The 21,184-nt window shown below is 39.0% G+C and overlaps 1 long non-coding RNA gene across 1 annotated transcript; it reads right to left on the bottom strand.

Moving 5' to 3' along the window:
* Positions 1–5,408: 5,408 nt before the first annotated feature.
* On the bottom strand, positions 5,409–7,581 carry LOC116526374. Its single transcript, XR_004258118.1, has 2 exons — positions 7,124–7,581; positions 5,409–5,627 (listed from the first exon to the last, which is right to left on the bottom strand). It is a non-coding gene; the product is annotated as an uncharacterized LOC116526374 (long non-coding RNA).
* Positions 7,582–21,184: the final 13,603 nt, after the last annotated feature.

Genomic DNA, 21,184 nt, shown 5'->3' with positions numbered 1-21,184 from the left:
ATAGAATTGTGTATGTTGAACCAGCCTTGCATCCCTGGGATGAAGCCTACTTGATTGTGATAGATAAGCTTTTTGATGTGCCGTTGCAATGGGTTTGCCAGTATTTTATTGAAGATTTTTGCATCGATGTTCATAATGGACATTGGCCTGAAGTTTTCTTTTTCAGTTCAGCCTCTGTTGGGTTTTGGTATCAGGATGATGTTGATCTCATAAAATGAGTTAGGGAGGGTTCCCTCTTTTTGTATTGTTTGGAATATTTGCAGGAGGAATGGTACCAGCTTCTCTTTGTATGTCTGGTAGAATTCAGCTGTGAACCCCACTGGACCTGGGCCTTTTTTGGTTGGTAGGCTATTAATTGCTGCCTCAACTTCAGCCCTTGTTATTGGTCTATTCAGGATTTCAACTTCTTCCTGGTTTAGTCTTGGGAGGGTGCAAGTGTCCAGGAATTTATCCATTTCTTCCAGATTTACTGGTTTTTGTGCATAGAGTTGCTTGTAGCAATCGCTGATGGTAGTTTGTATTTCTGTGGAATCAGTGATGATATTCCCTTTATCATTTTTTATTGCATCTATTTGATTCTTCTCTCTTTTCTTTTTTATTAGTCTGGCTAGTGGTCTATTTTGTTGATCTTTTCAAAAAAAACCAGCTCCTGGATTTACTGATTTTTTTGAAGGATTTTTTTTGCGCCTGTATCTCCTTCAGTTCTGCTCTGATCTTAGTTATTTCTTGTCTTCTGTTATTTTTGAGTTTTTTTTTTTTAATCTTGCTCCTCTAGCTCTTTCAATTTTAATGTTAGGTGTCAATTTTAGATCTTTCCTCACTTCTCATGTGGGCATTTATTGCTATAAATTCCCTCTAGACACTGCTTCAAATGTGTCCCGTAGATTCTGGTACATTGTGTCTTCGTTCTCATTGGTTTTGAAGAACGTATTTATTTCTGTCTTCATTTCATTGTTTATCCAGTTGACAGTCAGGAGCTAGTTGTTCAGTTTCCATGCAGTTGTGTTGTTCTTAATCCTGAGTTCTAATTTGATTACACTGTGGTCTGAGAGACTGTTATGACTTCTGTTCTTTTATATTTGCTAAGGAGAGATTTACTTCCAATTATGTGGTCAATTTTAAAGCAAATGTGATGTGCGATGTGGTGCTGAGAAGAATGTATGTTCTGTGGATTTGGAGTGGAGAGTTCTGTAGATGTATGTTAGGTCCTCTTGTTCCAGATCTGTGTTCAAGTCCTGGATACCCTTGTTGATATTCTGTCTTGTTGATCAGTCTAATATTGACAGTGGAGTGTTAAAGTCTCCCACTATTATGGTGCAAGAGTCTAAGTCTCTTTGTAGGTCATTAAGAACTTGCTTTATGTATCTGGGTGCTCCTGTATCGGATGCATATATATTTAGGATAGTTAGCTCTTTTTGTTGCATTGATCCTTTTATCATTATGTAACGCTCTTCTTTGTCTCTTTTGATCTTTGTTGGTTTAAAGTCTGTTTTATCAGAGATTAGGATTGCTACCCCTGCTTTTTTTTGCTCTCCATTTGCTTGGTAAATCTTCTTCCATCCCTTTATTTTGAGTCTATGTGTGTCTTTGCACGTGAGATGGGTCTCCTGAATACAGCACACTGATGGGTCTTGACTTTTTATCCAGTTTGCCAGTCTCTGTCTTTTGACTGGGGCATTTAGGCTGTTTACCTTTAACATTAATATTGTTATGTGTGAATTTGATTCTGCCATTTTGTTATTGGCACATTGTTTTGCCCGTTAGTTGTTGCAGTTTCTTCATTGCGTCATTGGTCTTTACCATTTGGTAAGTTTCTGCAGTGGCTAGTACTGGTTGTTCCTTTCTGTGTTTAGTGCTTACTTCAGGAGCTCTTGTGAGGCAGGTCTGGTGGCAATGAAATCTCTCAGCAATTGCATGTCTGTAAAGGATTTTATTTCTCCTTCACTTATGAAGCTTAGTTTGGCTGGATATGAAATTCTGGGTTGAAAGTTTTTTTCTTTAAGGATGTTGAATATTGGCCCCCACTCTCTTCTGGCTTGTAGGAACCCAAAGTATTTTCTAAACCATTGTCTTGGCATTTCTATCTGTAAATAAAAAATTAAGAATAATGACTTTGAATATTGGCAAGATGTCACCAATGAAGAAATACTGATTGTTCTTGGAGAATGAAAAAGGCTTTGCATGCCATAAGCCACTGTAGTTCTTCTATATAAGCCACAATTGTTCTTATGTGAGATAATGAAAATCCTCCGGTAAGGTACCTTCAAACTGGAATACACGTTTCCTTAGACATGCTGCCTTGCATTATGCCATCATTCTGATACCTTGCGTCACCACTGGAGGGGTGTAGCCTCTCCCAAGCCTTCCCCAAACATCTTGGTCAGCCTCTTGAGTGGCAGCACACACCTTGAGAGTTTAGCAGAGCATTTTGAAGCTTTGGTTCCATCCTTCCCAAAAGTTCTCTTGGTCCACTCTTTTTCAGGAACCTTACCTTATGTGGATAGCTCACTTTATGCAACAGATATGCTATTGGGAGTGGACAATACATTTTCTTGTGCGTGTACAGAATTCTGTGTTACACACATAGGAGGAGCTCACTATATCAACAACCTATTTATTTCATTTTATTATTTTTTTTTTTGAGGCAGGGTCTCACCATATCATCCAGGCTGATCTCGAGCTCAGGCTCCAGTGATCCTCCTGTCTCAGCCTGCTGAGTAGCTGGGATTACAGGTATGAATCATCACGCCCAGCTTCAATAACTTATGTGGTGAATTACTTATAAATCAAAGAATCCAATACATTTCTATTTCAAAGGGTAGATTTTCTTAAAACAAGGCACACCTCCATACCCCATGTCTTTTTGCCATTAAACGAGGACCATCTTAGACTGTGTGGTCTCACCTTATTGAAACTCAGTAGTGATCAGCTTTCAGGATGCCTGACTCCCGCCTGCCTACCTACCTCTTCTGGGCAGATCCTACTCATTCCAGTTTCCTCCCACTTGAACAAACAGAACGTTGCTGTGTTTTCTCACCACAAACCTAGCCCCAGCCTCTTCCACAGCTCACTTTCCCGACCTCTCCTGCTAAGCCGGGCCCTCCTGAGTCTCTACAGATTTTCTGGGCCTTGCTGAGAAGCATCTGTCACAGCCCTGTTGGGCCCTGAAAATCAGCTCATACCTGGACAAGGTGGCAGCACTTCTCAGGAATGTAGCTCTACCTCTCTGTCGCTACCTTTTAGTAGCTAGGACTGCAGTGGACAGAGTTCCTTATGTTGTTCAGGGTTTCCGTGGACAGCAGTCTGTGTCACTCATTCTCACAGTAAGTAAGTCAGAGTGCTGCAGTTCTGTAATAAAGCACAGAACACGTGATGATAGCTCTTAGCCAGGACAAGCCTGCACTCTAAAAAGTGCCACTTCCAATAAGAGGGTGAGAAGACCCTCCAAACTCAGGAGACTGGGAGCGGCAGGACAAAGCACAACCTGTACTAGCTCCATTTTCAGTTGGGGAACCTGGCACAGGAGGGCCATGAAGAGTTCATTGTCTATGGAAACGATGGAAATCCATTGTCCCCTGTGTACCCCACCGCTCCCAAATAATTCAATCCCTGACATTAAATGTGCACTGACTCTCTAGGGTAGAAAATACAAACTTACTCCATGTATATTTTCCTTGGTTTCAATGACAGGCCGAATAATGGCCCTCCAAAAATGTCCGTGTCCTAATTCCTGGAACCTGTGACTATGTTACATTACATGAGAAAAGAGACTTTGCAGACATGACTAAATTAAGGACCTTGAGAGGAGGCGATGATCCTGGACTACCCAGGTGGGCCCAGTGTAATCACAAAGGTCCTTAAAATTGGAGAATTTTCCCAACTGTGGTCAGAGGGTGGCTTGGCTGCAGAATTGTGAGAGAGATGCGGTGTTGCTGCCTTTGAAGATGCAATGGTGTTTGACTCCTTTGAGCCAAGGAGTGCGGAAACGGTAAGGAAACAGCTTCAGCCCCAGAGCCTTAAGAAGGAACGCAGCCCTGGCGACACCTGGATTTCAGCCTAGCGAGACCCATTTTGGCCTTCTGACCTCCAGAACTGTGTATTGTTCTGGAGGTTAAATCTAATGGCATAAACCATACACATTTATGAGCAATAAATCTAATGGCATAAACCATACGCATTGCTCATAAATGTGTATGGTTTATGCCATTAAATCTGTAGTAATTTGGCCACGACAGGAAACTAATATAGTTTGGAATCACAGTTTGTTAAATTTTTGCCACGATTTATCTTACTTGAATGCTTAAATGCCTTCAACACGTTTCTGTCTCCCAGAGGATTTCTGGAAACAAATTATTCCTTTGCCTTTTAATTTTTTCTTTCTTCGGCATGTAGGCTGAGGCCTTCCTAATTCTATCCATTAAAAGGCTCTAGCAATATTATCTCAGCATACACCCCTGACGAGAACAGGCCACACAGGATGCTACATTTTCTCTCTCAGTAAGGGCGGGTGGGGGGCGTTGTGCGGGGGCAGTGAATGCATTAACCAAAGACACACTCCGGGGAAGAAGAATGAAAGGAAGATGTTTTGACCAGCTTGACTGTGGCACTTCATCCCTGGAGTTGTTCCCTAGAGTCTAAATTGCCGCTGACTGGGCAGTTTTCCTTCTAAAAGCTTCAGGATGGCTGAGTGTGCTGGCCTGGAGGAAGGCCCTAGGGGAGAAGACAATAGCTATGAGAGAATCACAGCTCTCACCCCTACCACTCCCCTCCCCAGCAATGAAAAGTTCAGAAAACAACCAAATGTGTGCCTCACAAAAATGCCTAGTCAAGCAGTTGTTTCACTTCTGCCTGTTGAACATTTGGGTCGCCTGATGCAAATGTTAAAGCTGTGTTCAAACCAGAAAAAATAAAAATAATAAGCTGTCAGAATAATTACTAAGAACATGCAAGGATTCTACAAAGTAAACTGCAGCCTGCAAAAAAGAGAATTGCATGTTAGCTAATTGTTAATTTTAGCGATCGCAGTGGCTAATTACCGTGGCACACATTGACTATTAGCTTGACGCCCTAGCACCTGCTTTCTCCAATGAACAGATTTCTTCATCGCTAGCACAGGAGCAAAATGTGTAATTATTGGCCATCATTGGGGCGATTTTTCAGTGATTCTTTTGTGCGATGTGAATAAAGCATAATGACATATTTTATTAGAGGGCAAATAGCTGTTTGTTAATGGAAATGATTTGAAATCCAAAAAACTAGAAGCTAGGAGCATGTTTTCGGTATCAGCGTGAATTCAAATGTATTTTCTTTTAACTCTTTATAAAAGGAGCATAGAAATCAAATCTAAACTGAGCATAATATATTTAATGATATGTACAAACACAGCATTGATTAATTACCTCAAACGCTTTCAGTAGTACACCATCTATTTTGTTTCAGTCATGTGTTAAATTTTAGTATTTCATATTTAAATCCTTATTTCTTGGTCCGAGAGTCTTGGCAAAGCTGGCCTGCGTCACACCTCATTTTCTGAAGAACTCTCTTTTTATTGGTGTGTGTGGCACTTGCAGAGAGTGCTGTATAAATCTAGGCTTCACGGCTTCCAGAGCTGGCATGCCAGCATCACCCTGAAGAGAAAAGCATGGATTAGGTTATCAACACCCTACTTACTGTCAGCCAAGGGGTGGAGTGTACATTGTCAATAGGGTTCCCTGAGGACAGGACCGGAATTCTTGCAGCCTTGGAAATAACATTCTCTTCCTTTTCATGACAAAATTAGTAGATCATTGCTGCAAGATGCTATAGAAAAAGAAATGTCTGTTTTCACTGATAGCATATATGATCATATATGAGAGAGAGAGAGAGAGTGTGTGTGTGTGTGTGTGTGTGTGTGTGTGTGTGTGTAAGGGGGGGAATATATCTAATTGGAAACAGAACTTTCATCGACAAAGATGCAGTATAGGAAGTAGGCTTTTTCCGTTCACCTCCTGTTCCTGACCTGACTCTCAGACTTCTGTCTACCTCTATTTTCTTTTTTTCTTCCCAATCTTTGTATTTTCATAATCCATATTCTATTCATACTAGAATAATAGTTTTAAATACAGTGCTATGAAGCTTAAGTCTAAAGTCCTCTGGAACTCTCAAATGAAAGAAACCATTTGAGAGTGGATTAATGAAGAAATAATACTAACATGATCAACATATCCCTGTTTCGATCAAGCTCAGGGAAAAAAAAAAAAAACTGGTTTGAAGAGTGTCTAATTTCACTGCATCTTTAGGCCTTATTTGTATTTCTAACTCTGAACACCCTGTGCTGAATTTCTCCTAAGCCATGACACAAGAAAACGTGCCTCTTGTTCTCAGGAAAGATTAAAGGGCTGCACTTGGGATGTGTGTTTGCTGAGCTTTCGTCATTTCGTTCCACTCTTGGGTTTGGTTATGAAAGTTGTGTATTTTCAAAGGTCATTGAAAGGCAACCACCTCTGTTTTCTGAGCATGGGGAACTTGCTCCTAATGGCCAGGCTTATTGTTTTATTGCCACTGTTTACAAACAGGGAGAAACTCCCTTGAATGGGCACTTCCTTTTTTTACCACTGGCTTCCCCACTATTTTAAGATGTAGATAAGTTCAGTATTCAGGTTCACTGTTTGACCCATTAAACTGGTATTGAGGTATAATTTGTGTGTTTTCCCAGTACGGTTGCACATAGAATGGGGTTCATTTCCACACGTTTGAATAAATTTATCCAGTTCAGTGAACCTGTTGTGAAGCTCAGCAAAACTCAGTAGGTGGCTTTAAAGTCCTGTAATTAGCCCATTATAGAAAATCTGTACTTTAGATTTTTGCACATTGGTTAATAAGCATAACATGCTTCATATATAAATAACATTACATTAAATGATGCAATATAAAGGAATTAAAGGCCAATGGAGTTAAACAAAATACTTGAAAGAGACCTCAAATTAGCATGTTTAATTCCAACTCACTGCACAGGAAAAGCCGCTTGCTCTTACTGTACCAGTTCCACACAAGCTCACTATAACATGGGCCGTGCCCACAGTGCCCAGCTCTCTATACAACCTACCTGTCTTCTGTCAGCTCTATGAGCTAGGGATGGACTTACCTTTGCCTCATTTCCTCTCATTTCTGATTATGGACAAGGAGGTGAGTTGAAGGGGTAGAAGAAAATAAAAGAAAAAGTCCCACCATGGCTGTTTCATGATGCTGGCCTGAGCACTTCCTCTGATTCAGAGATAGGTGGACCTGGCCAGGCACTTCCTTCTTCCGCTTGCTTTTCTCACTCAAGTCAGCTTGGCAATCATTTCAGAATGAATTGCTGTGCAAATGTCACATATGCAAGAACTTACCTTTAGGGTTTTAAATATTTTATTAGAAATTTTGCTCTCAAACCCTGTGGAATATTGCCTCACTCTGGCCTGTTTGAAAAGGTGTTTTCGTCTCTCTATGGAAGGAAGTTATAGTTTCATTTAAATAGTCCCCAAATACGGTATAACAGTAAAGTTCACCTGTTCATGTGAATCCAAGAATAAGTAAACATACAGAAGAAGTTGCACTATAGTTACATAATCAATAACAGAAAATGGTTGGAGTATAACTCAGTCTACACTAGAATGTAAGGTCTTTGAAGCCAGGAGCATTGGTAGTTATATTGCCTTTTTGTATTCGCCTCACTCAAAACCATTCACTCATTAATTAGTTCATCAACTATTTACAGAATACCTACTGTACCAAGCACAGCAGCAGACTTTGGAGATACAATGGTAAACTTAACCCTGTCCTAGATAAAAGAACTTGGCAAGTTGGCAATAATTCAAACACACAGAATCAACAAATGATCAATTTATGGAATCACTAATTTGCCAAAGTTACCAAATGCAATGATTTACCAAAAACATGTTTCTTTTAACTATTTGTAAAATTTGCAACAATGTGTATCAGATGGTTTTAGTTGGCTAGTTGTTATTTGCTCTTTGTAGCAGCATTTTAAGAAATAACTTGTCAAAACTAAGAATAATTTACTCTTCTAATAAATTTTAGTTTATATTTAATTGACAGATAATAATTGTGTGTTTTTAAGTGGTATAATGTGATATTTTGCTACATGTGTGCATTGTGGAATGATTAAATCAAGCTAATTAACATACCCATCACCTCACATACTGATCATTTTTGTGGTGATAACTTTTAAAGTCCAATCTTTAAGCAACTGTGGAAGATACAATGCATTATTATTAACTATAGCCACAGTTCCATGTAATTAGATCACTGTAGCTTATTCCTCCTATCTCCTGAAACTTTGTATCCTGTGATCAGTCCCTCCCTTTTCCTTTCCACTTCACTCCTCCCAGCTCTGATAACCACCCTTTTATGAGTTGAATGTATTTTATAGTCATAAAATATTTCATATTTTTATCCAACATTAAATTATTTCCTCTAGAAATATTCAGCCTTAAACAGATTTCTTTTTAAATTCATTTACATTTTCCTCAAGTAGTTAGCAGTTATAGGATTATTTTGTTAATTTTAATTGATATTTTAAAAATTTTCATTTTAGGCCGGGCGCGGTGGCTCAAGCCTGTAATCCCAGCACTTTGGGAGGCCGAGGCGGGTGGATCACGAGGTCAAGAGATCGAGACCATCCTGGTCAACATGGTGAAACCCCGTCTCTACTAAAAATACAAAAAAAAAAAAAAAATTAGCTGGGCATGGTGGCGCGTGCCTGTAATCCCAGCTACTCAGGAGGCTGAGGCAGGAGAATTGCCTGAACCCGGGAGGCGGAGGTTGCGGTGAGCCGAGATCGTGCCATTGCACTCCAGCCTGGGTAACATGAGTGAAACTCCGTCTCAAAAAGGTGTGGGTGTGTCATTGCTTTTTTCATTTTAATTTCTGAGAGTGATATTGGCCTTAGGATATGATATTATTGTTTCATTGTTTCCCAGTTCACTCTTATTTTGCCTATGTTTTAGCATTCTTAGGATTTTAAACACATTTTTAGGATTTTAAATGCATTTTTAGGATTTTAAGCCAATAAAATCTTTTTTAGTTTTTGCAAGCTGAGTTATGGTAATATACAAATCAAATTTGAGGTTTTATCGTTCATTTCATTATGCCAATTCCTCTGATTCTCCTCACTTCTTTTATGCATTTTAAACTTGTGTGCCTTCATTTCAAATCTTTTGGTGCATTAAAACCAGGTAAAGTTATCTCAATTTCTCCTTGTTAGAAAATAAAAACTAAGCATTTCATCTTTAGCTTCTACTTCTAGTTTCTGTCATTTTCTACGTTTTTCAAATTATAACAATAATTAGTATTATTTTCATAATTGTTCAGTGGCTGGTGGACTTAATTTTAGCCTGTAGCAATTAAAATTTTTAATTTCAGCATGACACATGGAATGAGGTTGTTTCAATTGATTTAAGAGTTTTTCCCTATCTTTCTAAACATCATTTAAAACTTCTCTTCCAGCACTTTTATATTTTTTCACCAATACCTTGAATGGCAGATCAGCCTTGATTTTATATTCCTAATAATTAACATCCAAAATCTCTGCAATTTACATTGATTTAGTTGCTCTGAATCCTTCTTTAGTAATTTCATGCTTAGGGAAATGAATATCAGAATTGGGATACTAATCTTAAGTAGAGTTTATATTACTGATTTCTTTTTTTTTTTTTTAAAGAGAAAAGCATACTAATTTAATAAAAACTCTTTCAGAAAATAGAGAAGGTATAAATACTTCCAAGCCATTTGACGAAAACAGTGTTACATGACCAAACAAGAAGAAAACTACAGTCAAATATTTCTCCCAAACATAGATGCAGTACTGTAATACATTTTAATAAACGTAGCAAATATGATTCAATTAATATATTAAAAGACAATATAACATGATGAAATGGATTTTATAACAGGACTGCTGGGTTGCTTTAATATTCAAAAGTAAAACTATATTATGTGTGTGCAGAAGAAAGGAGACAAAAACACATAATGATCCCAATAGATCTAGAAAATTACATATGGCTAAATTCAGCATTATTTATGCTAAAAAGCTCTCTGCAAGCTAGTAGTAGAAATTCCTTAATCTGATACAGAGAATGATTTTTTTAAAAAAAACTACCAATAACTTATTTACAGCTGAAAAGCTAATTTTATTTTTCTCTATGATTTTGCAGAAGACAGGGATTTCTGCCATTGCCTCTTCTAATCAACAATGGAAAAATCTAAACAATTTACTAGATGGGAAAATGAATCAAACACATGCACACTGGAAAAGAAACCTAAAAGCTGTCTTTATTCTCAGACAACCTGATTGTGTACATAGAAAATCCTAATAATCCCACTATAAAGATGCCAGAAATAAAGTTTAATAAAGTCAGAGAATATGAGGTATCTATAAAAAATAATCAGCTAAAGTGTATGTGAAAATACAAAAAAAAAAAAGAGTGTTCAAATTTGAAAAAGAACAAATTTAAAGAATTTATACTCCCCTATTTCAAGATTTACTTTAAGGCTATGGCCTTATGGTTTTTATTATTGAGTAATAAATATAAACATAAATATAATTAAAAGTAGGACAAATGAAGAATTGAAAAAGGCTGATATTAATTTAGCAAATAATGTTGTAGTAACAGATTCTACATTGGACCTCAAGACTCCTCCTAGTCCCTTGGATACCCACCTTTGTATAATTCTCTATCCATGACTATGGCTAGGACTATTTACTTATTTCTTTGTTTCCTTGTTTAGAGATGGGGTCTCACTCTGACACCCAGGCTGGTGTCCAGGGGCACAATCATCACACACTGCAGCCTCCAACTGACTCCTGAGCTCCATATCCTCCCACCTCAGCACCCTGAACAGCAGCTGGTACTACAGGCAAGCCCACAACTCACAGCTAGAGACTTTTATTATGGAAAACAAAACCTCTTCTGTAATTAATTTACTTTTATAACACAGGTGAAGAAATTTCACTGATGTAGATATAATTCAGGTTCTAAATTGGTTTACTTTGAAGTCAGGAAACAGGATTATCTTGAGGAGACTAAGCAACACAGGTGAGCCTTTCAAAGAGACTGGACCATTGCTTTATGAAGAGATCTAATTTGGAAAGTCTGTAGCAGGGACTCTAGTGCCAGACCAAGAGCAGTGCTCAGCTGTCAGCCAGCAAAAAAGTGAGGACTTCAGTTTCACAATTCTAATGAGCTAAGTTCTGCCAACAACCTGAATGAGAATGGAAGAAGACTTTTTCTTCAGTGTAGCCTCTAGTTGAGTACGTGGCCAGCTCATACCTTGAGTTTATTCTTATGAGACTCTCAGCAGAAGACAAAGCTAAACCATGCTGAACTTCTGGCCCACAGAAACTATAAGATAATAAACATGTGTTGTTTTAAGCCACTAAGTATGTGGTAATTTGTTACACAACAATCAAAAGCTAATGTTAAAATTGAATAAAATAAATATACAAACCCATAGTAAGCATAATTCACAATAGAACGATATAAAATATGCTTTTTAAAAGTCAGAAACAGAGACATAACTTTTTCCCAACACTTTGCTGGAGCTCCTATCCAGTACTGTGGATCAAGGAAAAAAAAATCAATAAAACTAAGACTTTAAAAGGAATAATTTTGTCTTTTTTTTTGCAATATAATTGTATACATGAAAACCCAAGAAAATCTGTAAATGTACAATACTACTACAAAGTTCAGCAGAGTTGCTTGATTTCTGCAAGCAAGAAGCAGTTGTAAAAGTGGAATATGTTAAAACATAATGTTTAAAATCACAGTCAAGTCTATCATTTGCCTAGGGATGTATCTATATTACCTTTATGTAGAAAAAAAAGATATTAATTCATTAAAAGGCATTAAAGAAGATCCCTCAAAGTGAAAAGATGGCACAGTATCATATAAATATCCATTCTTTCCAAATCGGTGTAAAACTTCATTGAAATTCTGGAAAAGTTACTAACAGGCTTTTTTTTGTTGTTGAACTTGACAAAATAAATCTATGTGAAAAAGCATGAGGGCAAATATATCCAAGAAAATTGTGAAGAAAAAAATGTGTGCATACTGCCTTATCAGATTTCAAAACATCTTTTGACTATTATGAAAAATAACACAATCTACTATTGAAACAGATATAATAAATGATTGGCTAAACAGAACAACATGGGGAACTTAGAAATTAACACATGCTTTTATGAAAACTTAGTATATTACAAACATGTCATTGTATACAAATGGGCATGAGTAGACAATTTAATAATTGAGACAACTGTTTATCCACATGGAAAATAAATGTCCTTCTCCTACATAGGATTAATTGCATTAATGATCTAAATGCAAGAAAAAGTTTTTCAACTACTTATATAGGAGAATATCTTTATGACTTTAGGGGAAGAAAGGACTTTTAAAAGTTTGGCATAAAACATATTATTAAGAAAAACCATGAATTATAAAACAAAACACAGCTTCTGTGAATCAAAAGACACCATAATAGTCACAGACTAAAAGACGAAAATTGAAATACATGCAATTTCCAAGTGATTAATAGCCGGAATAAAACAATGAGTAAGAAATACCCACACAATACAACTAAGAGATACACGAAAAAATTAATATAAAAGGAATTGTCTATGGTGGAAAAATATAAATTGAAATGTGCTTCTTCAGTATAACATGGTTTCCTCATAAACAACTTTCAACATCTTCCATATAACTTATATAATGTGGAAAATTATACCACGAATTAGGAAGAACTACAAAGAACAGTTTGCACAGCTGAATTTGACGTAAACTATCATTCTGAGGGAAGGTGTTCTCTCTCGGGGTCCACAGGGGAGCGTAGTTTTAAGGGCAGAAACTTCCCAGCGCCATGCCCCCCTCCCATCTCTCTCCATCCAGGAGACTTAAGTTTATGTTTAAATTTCACTGGCACATGAGGAAACCAAGAGTCAGTCACTCCAGCAAAAGTTCTAATGAACTCCTTTCATTGGCCTGGGGTCTTAGGGAAGGTGGGGGTTCCTCCCAGGTTAAAAGTCCCCTTCTTCCACACCCCTTCAGACTCCTCGGTTGGGTCCCTTCCACAAACACTCCCTTCGTGGAAGCCATTTCTCTCTCTCCTGGACTTCCCTTCTGGAGTCCCCTTCCACACTCTCATGGAAGCCTGTCTTCCCCTCCTAAACTCCATCTGTCTCTATTCCCTTCCACTCAGTGTGGAAGCTGCTTTCCTCTCCGGGATTCCATCTTTCTCAATTCTCTCATTCAGCGTGAGAGGAGCTTTCCCTCTGTTTTTCGCCCTCCAGAAACCCTTCTCACTCAACGCGAGAGCGGCTTTTCTTCTCTCAGTGTAAAAGTTAGCGTTTCTTTCTCTCTCCTTCTCCTTTTTCTCTCTCTACCTAAATAAAATCCCTTTCTACAACCCTTCCAGCATTTCCTACGCCCTGGTCCCCTCTTATTCTTAAGAGGGCGGGAGACCAAGCACCTGGAGAAAGTCTCTTAGGGAAGCTAAGCGTACCCTGAGCCCCTACACCCCAATATTACATTTGGTGAGCCAGCCAGGAGAGGGGTACACCAAAAAAGGTGACAGCCAGAAGAGGGGTACAGCCAGAGAAAGAAACTTCAAAATCGTGAGTAAAACCGGCCCCATTCTGTCCTGTCTCTTCAAAATCTCCTGAAGCCGCGCAGCCAGGCAGGGCAGAGGGGAACCCGAGCACCGCGCGTCAGAGGCACGACCCAACCAAAGTTAAAAGCGCAGTTTTTTTACCTTCAAGCTCTCTCTCCGCTTTCCCTCTCCTTCTCTATCCTTCGGATATTATCTCTGGAACCAAAACCTGCCGTAGGCTGTGGGGTGGAAAGGGTGAGCACTCCCCACTTTCTGCTCCTTGCTGGTGAGGAACAGTCCAGCCCCGGGGGCTGAACCGCGATTGCGCAGAGGTTGGTCAGAGAAAAACAACCCGGAGGGGCGAGCTTCAGCCGGAGTCTGCAGGGGAGCGGAGCGCAGCGGCCTGGCGCGTGGTTCTGTCAGGCCTCTCGGGCGTTCTCCGGGCCTCTCGGGCGTTCTCCCGGCCTCTCCGGCGTTCTCCAGTCCCAGGCAGCAGGGTAAGAAAGGCTCCCCCAGGGCGTTTGCCTTTTGGCCGGGGGTCTCTGTGTGGGCAGCGGCTCACCTGGTTCTGGCAGGATCAATCTGGCAAGGGAAAGCTGCGGGGTCGTGGGAACTACAGCCGGCCCAGTAACGGCTGCAAATGTGGCTTTTAAACCCAAAGCGGCAAGCAGTTTTTTTCTGGGTGTGCCGGTAAAGGAAAAGAACTATATTACTGATTTCTAAATACCCTTTCCTCAACAATTAAATATATACCCCAAAAGGCTATACCATTCTATCACTCTTAGCTGTTGAACCTCTTTAAAATGATATTATGAAGACAAAACTAAATCAACTAAACCTTCAAAGAAATCATCAAAAGGTGTTAAAACAGTCTATCCAATACAATTTGCTGTTTAATTTATAAATAGAAAAATAATCTACTCTGTTAAGCTGGTGCCTTGCTAAATGTGGCAAAGTATTATTTAGAAAATTGTATTTTAGCAAATAATTTTTAAGTGACTTGGAGTTAAACAACATGATTCCTGCCCTCATGTAGTTTATAAGCAGTGGGGATAAGGGCATTAACTCAGGAATCACATTTGGCAGGTTTATGATGCCATCAGGGCATAGACTAGAGGAACGGACCTCATTAGGGAGGACAGATCTGGAAGAGTAAAGTTAACTGGGCCAAGCTGGAAGACAGTCACCTTCTAGGAAGAAAGAGAAGCTTAAGCAAGGCCCAAGTCCTAAAACGTAGTACAAACAAAAAAGTTTTCTACAACTACAGAATGAATGAACGATTGGTAAGATACTCTGACTACTCCTTCACAAGACAGTCCTCCTTGAAGCTAAGGAGTGCCGCCTCATTCAGAGTGTGCCTGGAAGCCTGCCCAGCTAAGACCAGCAGAGGACACATCAGAGTGTCATCTCACCCACCCTCAGTCCTGCCTAAAACTTATCCTAGAAGTAGATGTTGAAGGAATATAGGAAACTTTTGGGCAGTAGCCATAGACATGGTCAGCTGTTGCTAGCTCTTCAAACACAAGCATTCCTGGGGAATAATATGATTAATTAGGCTTTACAGCCTCGGGTGGTGGCATGGGCCTGTAGTCCCAGCTACTTTGGAGGCTGAGACAGGAAGCTCCCTTGAGCCCAGGAGGTCTAGGCTGCAGTGAGCGATGATGATCACTCCACTGCACTCCAACCTGGGTGACAGAGTGAAACTTCATCTCAATAGATAGATAGATAGATAGATAGATAGATAGATAGATAGATGGATAGGTTTCACCTTAACCCCACAGAATGTCAGCTCTCCAAGGACTCACCTAACTCCAGGGCTGTTTTCTCAGCATTTACTTCTCTGATGAGGGACATGAGAATCTCTCTGGGTGTTGTCCAAAACAGAGTCCAGGAACCCACCCCAAACCTGCAGCACCAGAATTTTGAGGGATAGGAGCTGGGTAAACGCATTTTAACAACCTTCCCAGGTTATTTTACTCTCTAAATTTTGAAAACTGCTAGTATAAATGCTAAATAAATAAAACTTGAAGGGAATATTGTGGCAGGGTTTACCAGCTGTGTTATTACCCATTTCTTTGAGTGAATTATTCAGTTTTACTTCCTCCCTTATATTGGAAAATGTGTTTTGGAGCAAAGGTCATCACTGTTCTTTCCCTTCCTCCCCCTAACCTCCTCTAAGTATTAGGTATTATCTCCTAATACGTAGAAGGCCTCTCCAGGAGCTGGGTTCTGGGCTCCATGGGTCCACATGGATCTCCCTTGCCCACACCAGGGTTTGGAGTATCCTGGGCCTCAGGTGGTTCAGAGGCATAGCTGGGCTAGGGCGTCTAGGGGGTCTCCTCCTTCGTTCCTGGGCCCTCCTTTCTGGTGTAAGCCCATTTCTTGCTCATCTGGGTGAGTGTGCTGTCCCTCAGGCATGGATAGAAATGTCTGTGCCTTCATTCTTTGTGGGCTATGGAACCAACGCCCCCCCCCCCAAGCTGGCCAGTCACCTTTTGTTCCCTAACTGCCTCTCCCACACAGCCCACCCTTCATAGCATTAGATAGACATGAGATTTTCTGACAGTTGTTTTTAGTTGAAAACGGTGTGTTTTGCTGGTCACCCCATGCATCATTGCCCATAAGCCACTGGAGTTGGTGAAGAAAACTTTGAAGTCAGAGAGATGGAAGAGCAAAGACTAAGAGCTCAGATTCTGGGTTTGCGCTGATCTGAGCTTGCACTGCTCTCTCCCAGAGTTGCCAGAGAACCTGGGAAAGCCATCCAACCTCCAGGCTCAGTTTCCTCACCAGTCACATGTGAGGTTTCCCTCCTGTGACTGTTGTGAGGACCAAATGAGACAATTTTTGTAAAGTCCTTGGTGCAGATCCTGCCACACAACCCTCAAAAAATATTAGGTGCTTTTACTATTTTTTAAAATAAATGACTTTTTCTGCCAGATGACCCAGAATGCAAATAAACATTCATGAAAGATGCTAGGGTTTGTTCAGGTTTATCCACCTTCAACAAGGTCTGGGACGAGACCGCCACAATGTCACCCCAGATTGTACACCAATTTTGTTTTGCCGTAGGAGGAGGGGCGCTCTTAGAACCTGGTCTTCCTCAAGGAAAGGAGCATAACAGAAGCACAATTGAAACTTTCAGACTCTAAACAGCATGAAAAACCAGGTTCTATAAAGCATAAGCATCAGGAATAAATTGAAAAATGTTCAGATTTGTATTGTGGTTCTTCAGTACATAGAAATTGCTTCTTAAAATGTTTACAATTTTGAGGGAAGGAAAAGCCAAGTATAGAAAGGTCTTTGAAGCCCAGAACGCTAGTCCAAATGGAAAGAACATTTGATAAGCCTCCTCTGCATACCTCCACAGCCTTCCTTGTGAAATATGTACCCAAAACTTGTTCTCATGTCTTTCCAGAAATCCCACTTCAGGGATTTGACCAGAAAGCCATAAGTAAGAGAAATGTCATTTTCCCCTTAAGACAAGGAAGTGGCAAATCCTTACTATTTAAAACACTATGCAGAATTTCAGGAGGTTAATCTCAAAGATTCACAGCCCTTTGTAGCAGCCTATGGTTGTTGGATAAACATTTAAAAATAATTTAATTGCAGGATGCATACCCTATACTAGAGAAGACTGATTTCCCTCAATGGCACCATCTCTCAATGGTCCAGGATTAAAATAAAATAAATTGAATTTCTTGATTGTATGTGAGTGAGCTCTCACTTTGATGAATACCTTTGTGACTGTGACTTATTTTCTGATAAGAGGAACATCTCAATTGCCACCTCTTGCTTGTATTGAGAATAAACAGGTAGCTAAATTGTGGTGGAGGCACAACCTCAATTCTTCATTCACTTCACTAGATTTTACTGAGCACTTACTATGTGCCAGGACTCAGGCACTGGGGATACAGAAATAAATAGGAGCTTGGTCTTGCCCTCACATGATACACAGTCTAGTAATGGAGATAGACTGTTTCCAGATAATTATAATACAATGAGATATGTGTTCACAAAATTGGGCTGATTCCTTGGAACTTATTTTTGACAGCCTCGCCATAATTTTACCATTTTTCTATCCTTTGGGCACTTTTATCTCATTTAATCTAATTTAACCATGTGAAACAAGTATTATTGTCCCCAGTTTGTAGATGGGGAAACTAAGGCTTAGCAAGATAAATAGCTTATTCAAGGTCACAGAAATCCATCTCTGTGACATTCATGATTGAGGGCTGGTTGAAAAGAATTGTTAATCTATGTTTTGAATTGCTTGCACAGCAGCCCTGCAGCAAAGATCTCAGCTGAGCTGCCAACTAGTTTGTCATTGGTCCAGATAAATCCAAAGCACCAGAAATTGCCTGCTATATGGAGACTTAGGAGAATATTAGAAAAACTCAATGCTGTATTCTAGAGAATGGATAAAGTCTTGTTCCTGGAATGTTTGTATTTCCTTGGTTGTTTGGAGCTTTTCACCATATGTAATAACGGATCACTGACCAGCATTAAATTTTACCAATTTATTCATTCAAGAAGTATTTGTTGTACACTCACAAACTGTGAGGCCCTGGAATCTGTGCAGACTTGAATCATATTCCTATGAAGCCAGTAGTCAAGCAGGGGGGTGATCAAGTGTACATAAATACAAGAGGAAGAAAGGTAAATTGCTCTTCTGGTTTAGGAGAGGAATTCCTTCCAACTAGGACAGCAGAGAGAGCTTAATAGGAGAGAAAACACTTGACCTAGGTGTTGAAAGAGGAGAAGAAATTGGACAACCAGAGGCAGGAACGAAGCGAGGATCCCCATAGTGGAGACCCATCCCGAGGGAAGGCAGGATGAGGAGAGCAAGAAGAGACAGGGAAAATGGTGAGTCATTCAGTTTGGGTGAACTGCAATGAAGCCCTTTCCTAGGTTTCCTTGGGACAGAAAAGTAAGGTTCTTTTTTGAAGAAGACACTCAATGCAGGAAGTACCCCCTATATAGATATTCTACTCAACTTTTGAAAGAGAAAGGTTATACCCAAGTAAATGTTCCAGGTAAGAATATTGTCATCTAATTTTGCAATAATATAATCTAGTTTTACAATAATGTAAAACTTTCAATGATACTGAGAATAATAGCTTAATGTACAACCAATTTTCACTACTTGTACCATCCCTTTTTAAATGAACTATCCTTCAAATCACCTGCCTACTTCTACGGATGTGTTAAAGAGTTGTTAGATGATCAAAATGACCTGAAACATCTTGAAAAGAGTTATTGGCCGGGTGCGTTGGGTCACACCTATAATCCCAGCACTTTGGGAGGCCTAGGTGGGGACCTCTCTTGAGCCCAGGAGCTTGATACCAGCCTGGCCAAGATGGTGAAACCCTGTCTCTACAAAAAATACAAAAATTACTGGGTGTGGTGGCACATGCCTCTAGTCCCAGCTACTCTATTCAGGAGACTGAAGTGGGATCCCTTGAGCCCAGGATGTAGAGGCTGCAGTGAGCCATGATCACGCCATTGTACTCCAGCCTGGGCCACAGGGCAAGACCCAGTCTCAAAGAAAAAGAAAAAAAAAAAAAAAAAAGAATTATCCAAGGCCTCATTCGTTAATAGCAGCAATATGAAAACACAGTTAACATTTCTTTCTGTGTTTTAATATACCAATATCTTTACCCATACTGTTATTTATATTGCATTTACCTATATCTCACAAATATGTAGATGAAATTTTGCCCTTAGTCCACCACATTCTTCTCCCTTGGAAAGTTTCAAGAGGAACATTTCAGAAAGAAATAATTAGAAAGAAAAATGTTATATCTCATGTTCTTTTATTTCACATATATAATTTTTAAAATTTATTCTTGTAGTCAACTACCTGGGTCTACTATAAATCACTTCAAATGTTAAAAATATGATTGATTGTGACTTGTTATTTGCTCCATTGGAAAAAAATCATGAGGCATTAAAGTGGGACAGAAATCATACACGATTCTTTCTGGCCAGTGACTATGCAATATTCTGAAGATTTTGAGCATGATCATTAAGCAAAGACAGTAATAAAATGGCCCAGCACCCTCCCTGAGGCCTGATGTGAAGAAGTTCAGCTGATAAGTCTTGCTTATTGAGCAATGAAAGACTGGTATCTGCTTGCTATGTGAGAACATCACTTTACCCAGATTAGATTAGCAGTGACTAACTGGGGTTATTTCCAATTTTGTAGAAACACAGGTTGGATTTAACAGATGAGTTTCATCATTTGATAATGGGTACCTTCATTATGGCATTTGGCAGAGGAATTTTTTGTATCACTCAATGGTAGAAAGAAAATTAGTTTGAGTAAAACATTATATATGCTTAGCTTTTAAGTAAAATGAAAATTAGGGTAGACAAATTAATTTTGTGGAAAAAAACTAAAAATGTAAGTTTAGAGATAAAAAAAATTCTTGGGCTAGAAAAGTTGCCTAGGGATTTTTTTTAATTCTTGAAATTTAAGATATGATGCAGAATATGTGTAATTAGAATATGTAAGTAAAATGTGCAAGGGACTGGAATAAAAAGAGAATTTGAAAATGTAGAAAGAGAAAACATAAGAAACTGACTAAAGTGGTTACAACTTGTGGGAGAATTGGGGACTGGTAGAACTAGGGACTAGTGGTGGCCAGTGGGCAAACAGAACTCTTAAAAAACTGTTTGAATAGTTCACTTTTAAATTCTTTTAAATTAAAAATAACTTTCGAGGCATTAGTCAAATGTTCCCAGTATTTGTAGTATTTTGCCTTTTTAATTATTATTTACTATGTGATTATCTAAAATCAATTTTCAGAAGTTGTTGGATTATAAATGATAAATGGAAAACTAAATGCACAAAACCTTGTGAGAAGGCTATTGGAATGGGGTGGGCTGACGGAGATTTTTTTAAAAGTATTTCTTTGCCATAAATTTTTTACTCATCCTTTTTTAATATTCCACATTCTAAGCCTCATAGAATCTCTCTGGAGATTTCATAATTTCAGTTTTACCCAACTCATCTACCTTATAATTATGAATATATGGACATAATTAACTGAATCACTTTGAGAGAGAAAAAAATACCCTACTTAAGCCTAATTAGATGGATCATGAATGCCTGGAAGACTGCATTTCAATAAGGTAAAAAACTTTTGATAAAAAATTAATGAAGTTTCCAATTGACCACAGAGAATATTGATAAGCATTCACTCCATGCAAATTATTAAATTGTATTGATTTAAAATCCCAAACCCTAAACACTGCTGTTGCCTCCAGAGGAGACCTGATTGCACTTACATGTCACATTCATAAAAAACATGGTGCACTAATTGGGAGTCTCCCGCCATCTGCACACTTGCTTCCAGGCGCACATGAAATGATCAATGGGAAAGCAGGTCAATCCAGGCAGACTGTGAGTGAAATTAAAATAATAAAATGTCTAAACATTTAACTGCAAATAGGAAATCTTTATACTCACCCACACCCTATTCTGTAGCATAAAGCTAAAGCACAATTATTCATATACCTCAAGTAATTTGCAGGCTCCATACAAAATCTCATTTAAAAT

Source organism: Sapajus apella, unplaced genomic scaffold (assembly GCF_009761245.1).
Source record: "Sapajus apella isolate SASKATOON/1434 unplaced genomic scaffold, GSC_monkey_1.0 scaffold50, whole genome shotgun sequence".
Classification (NCBI taxonomy): domain Eukaryota; kingdom Metazoa; phylum Chordata; class Mammalia; order Primates; family Cebidae; genus Sapajus; species Sapajus apella.
The sequence above is the reverse complement of the archived record's forward strand: the minus strand, read 5'-3'. Positions and strand labels throughout refer to the sequence as shown.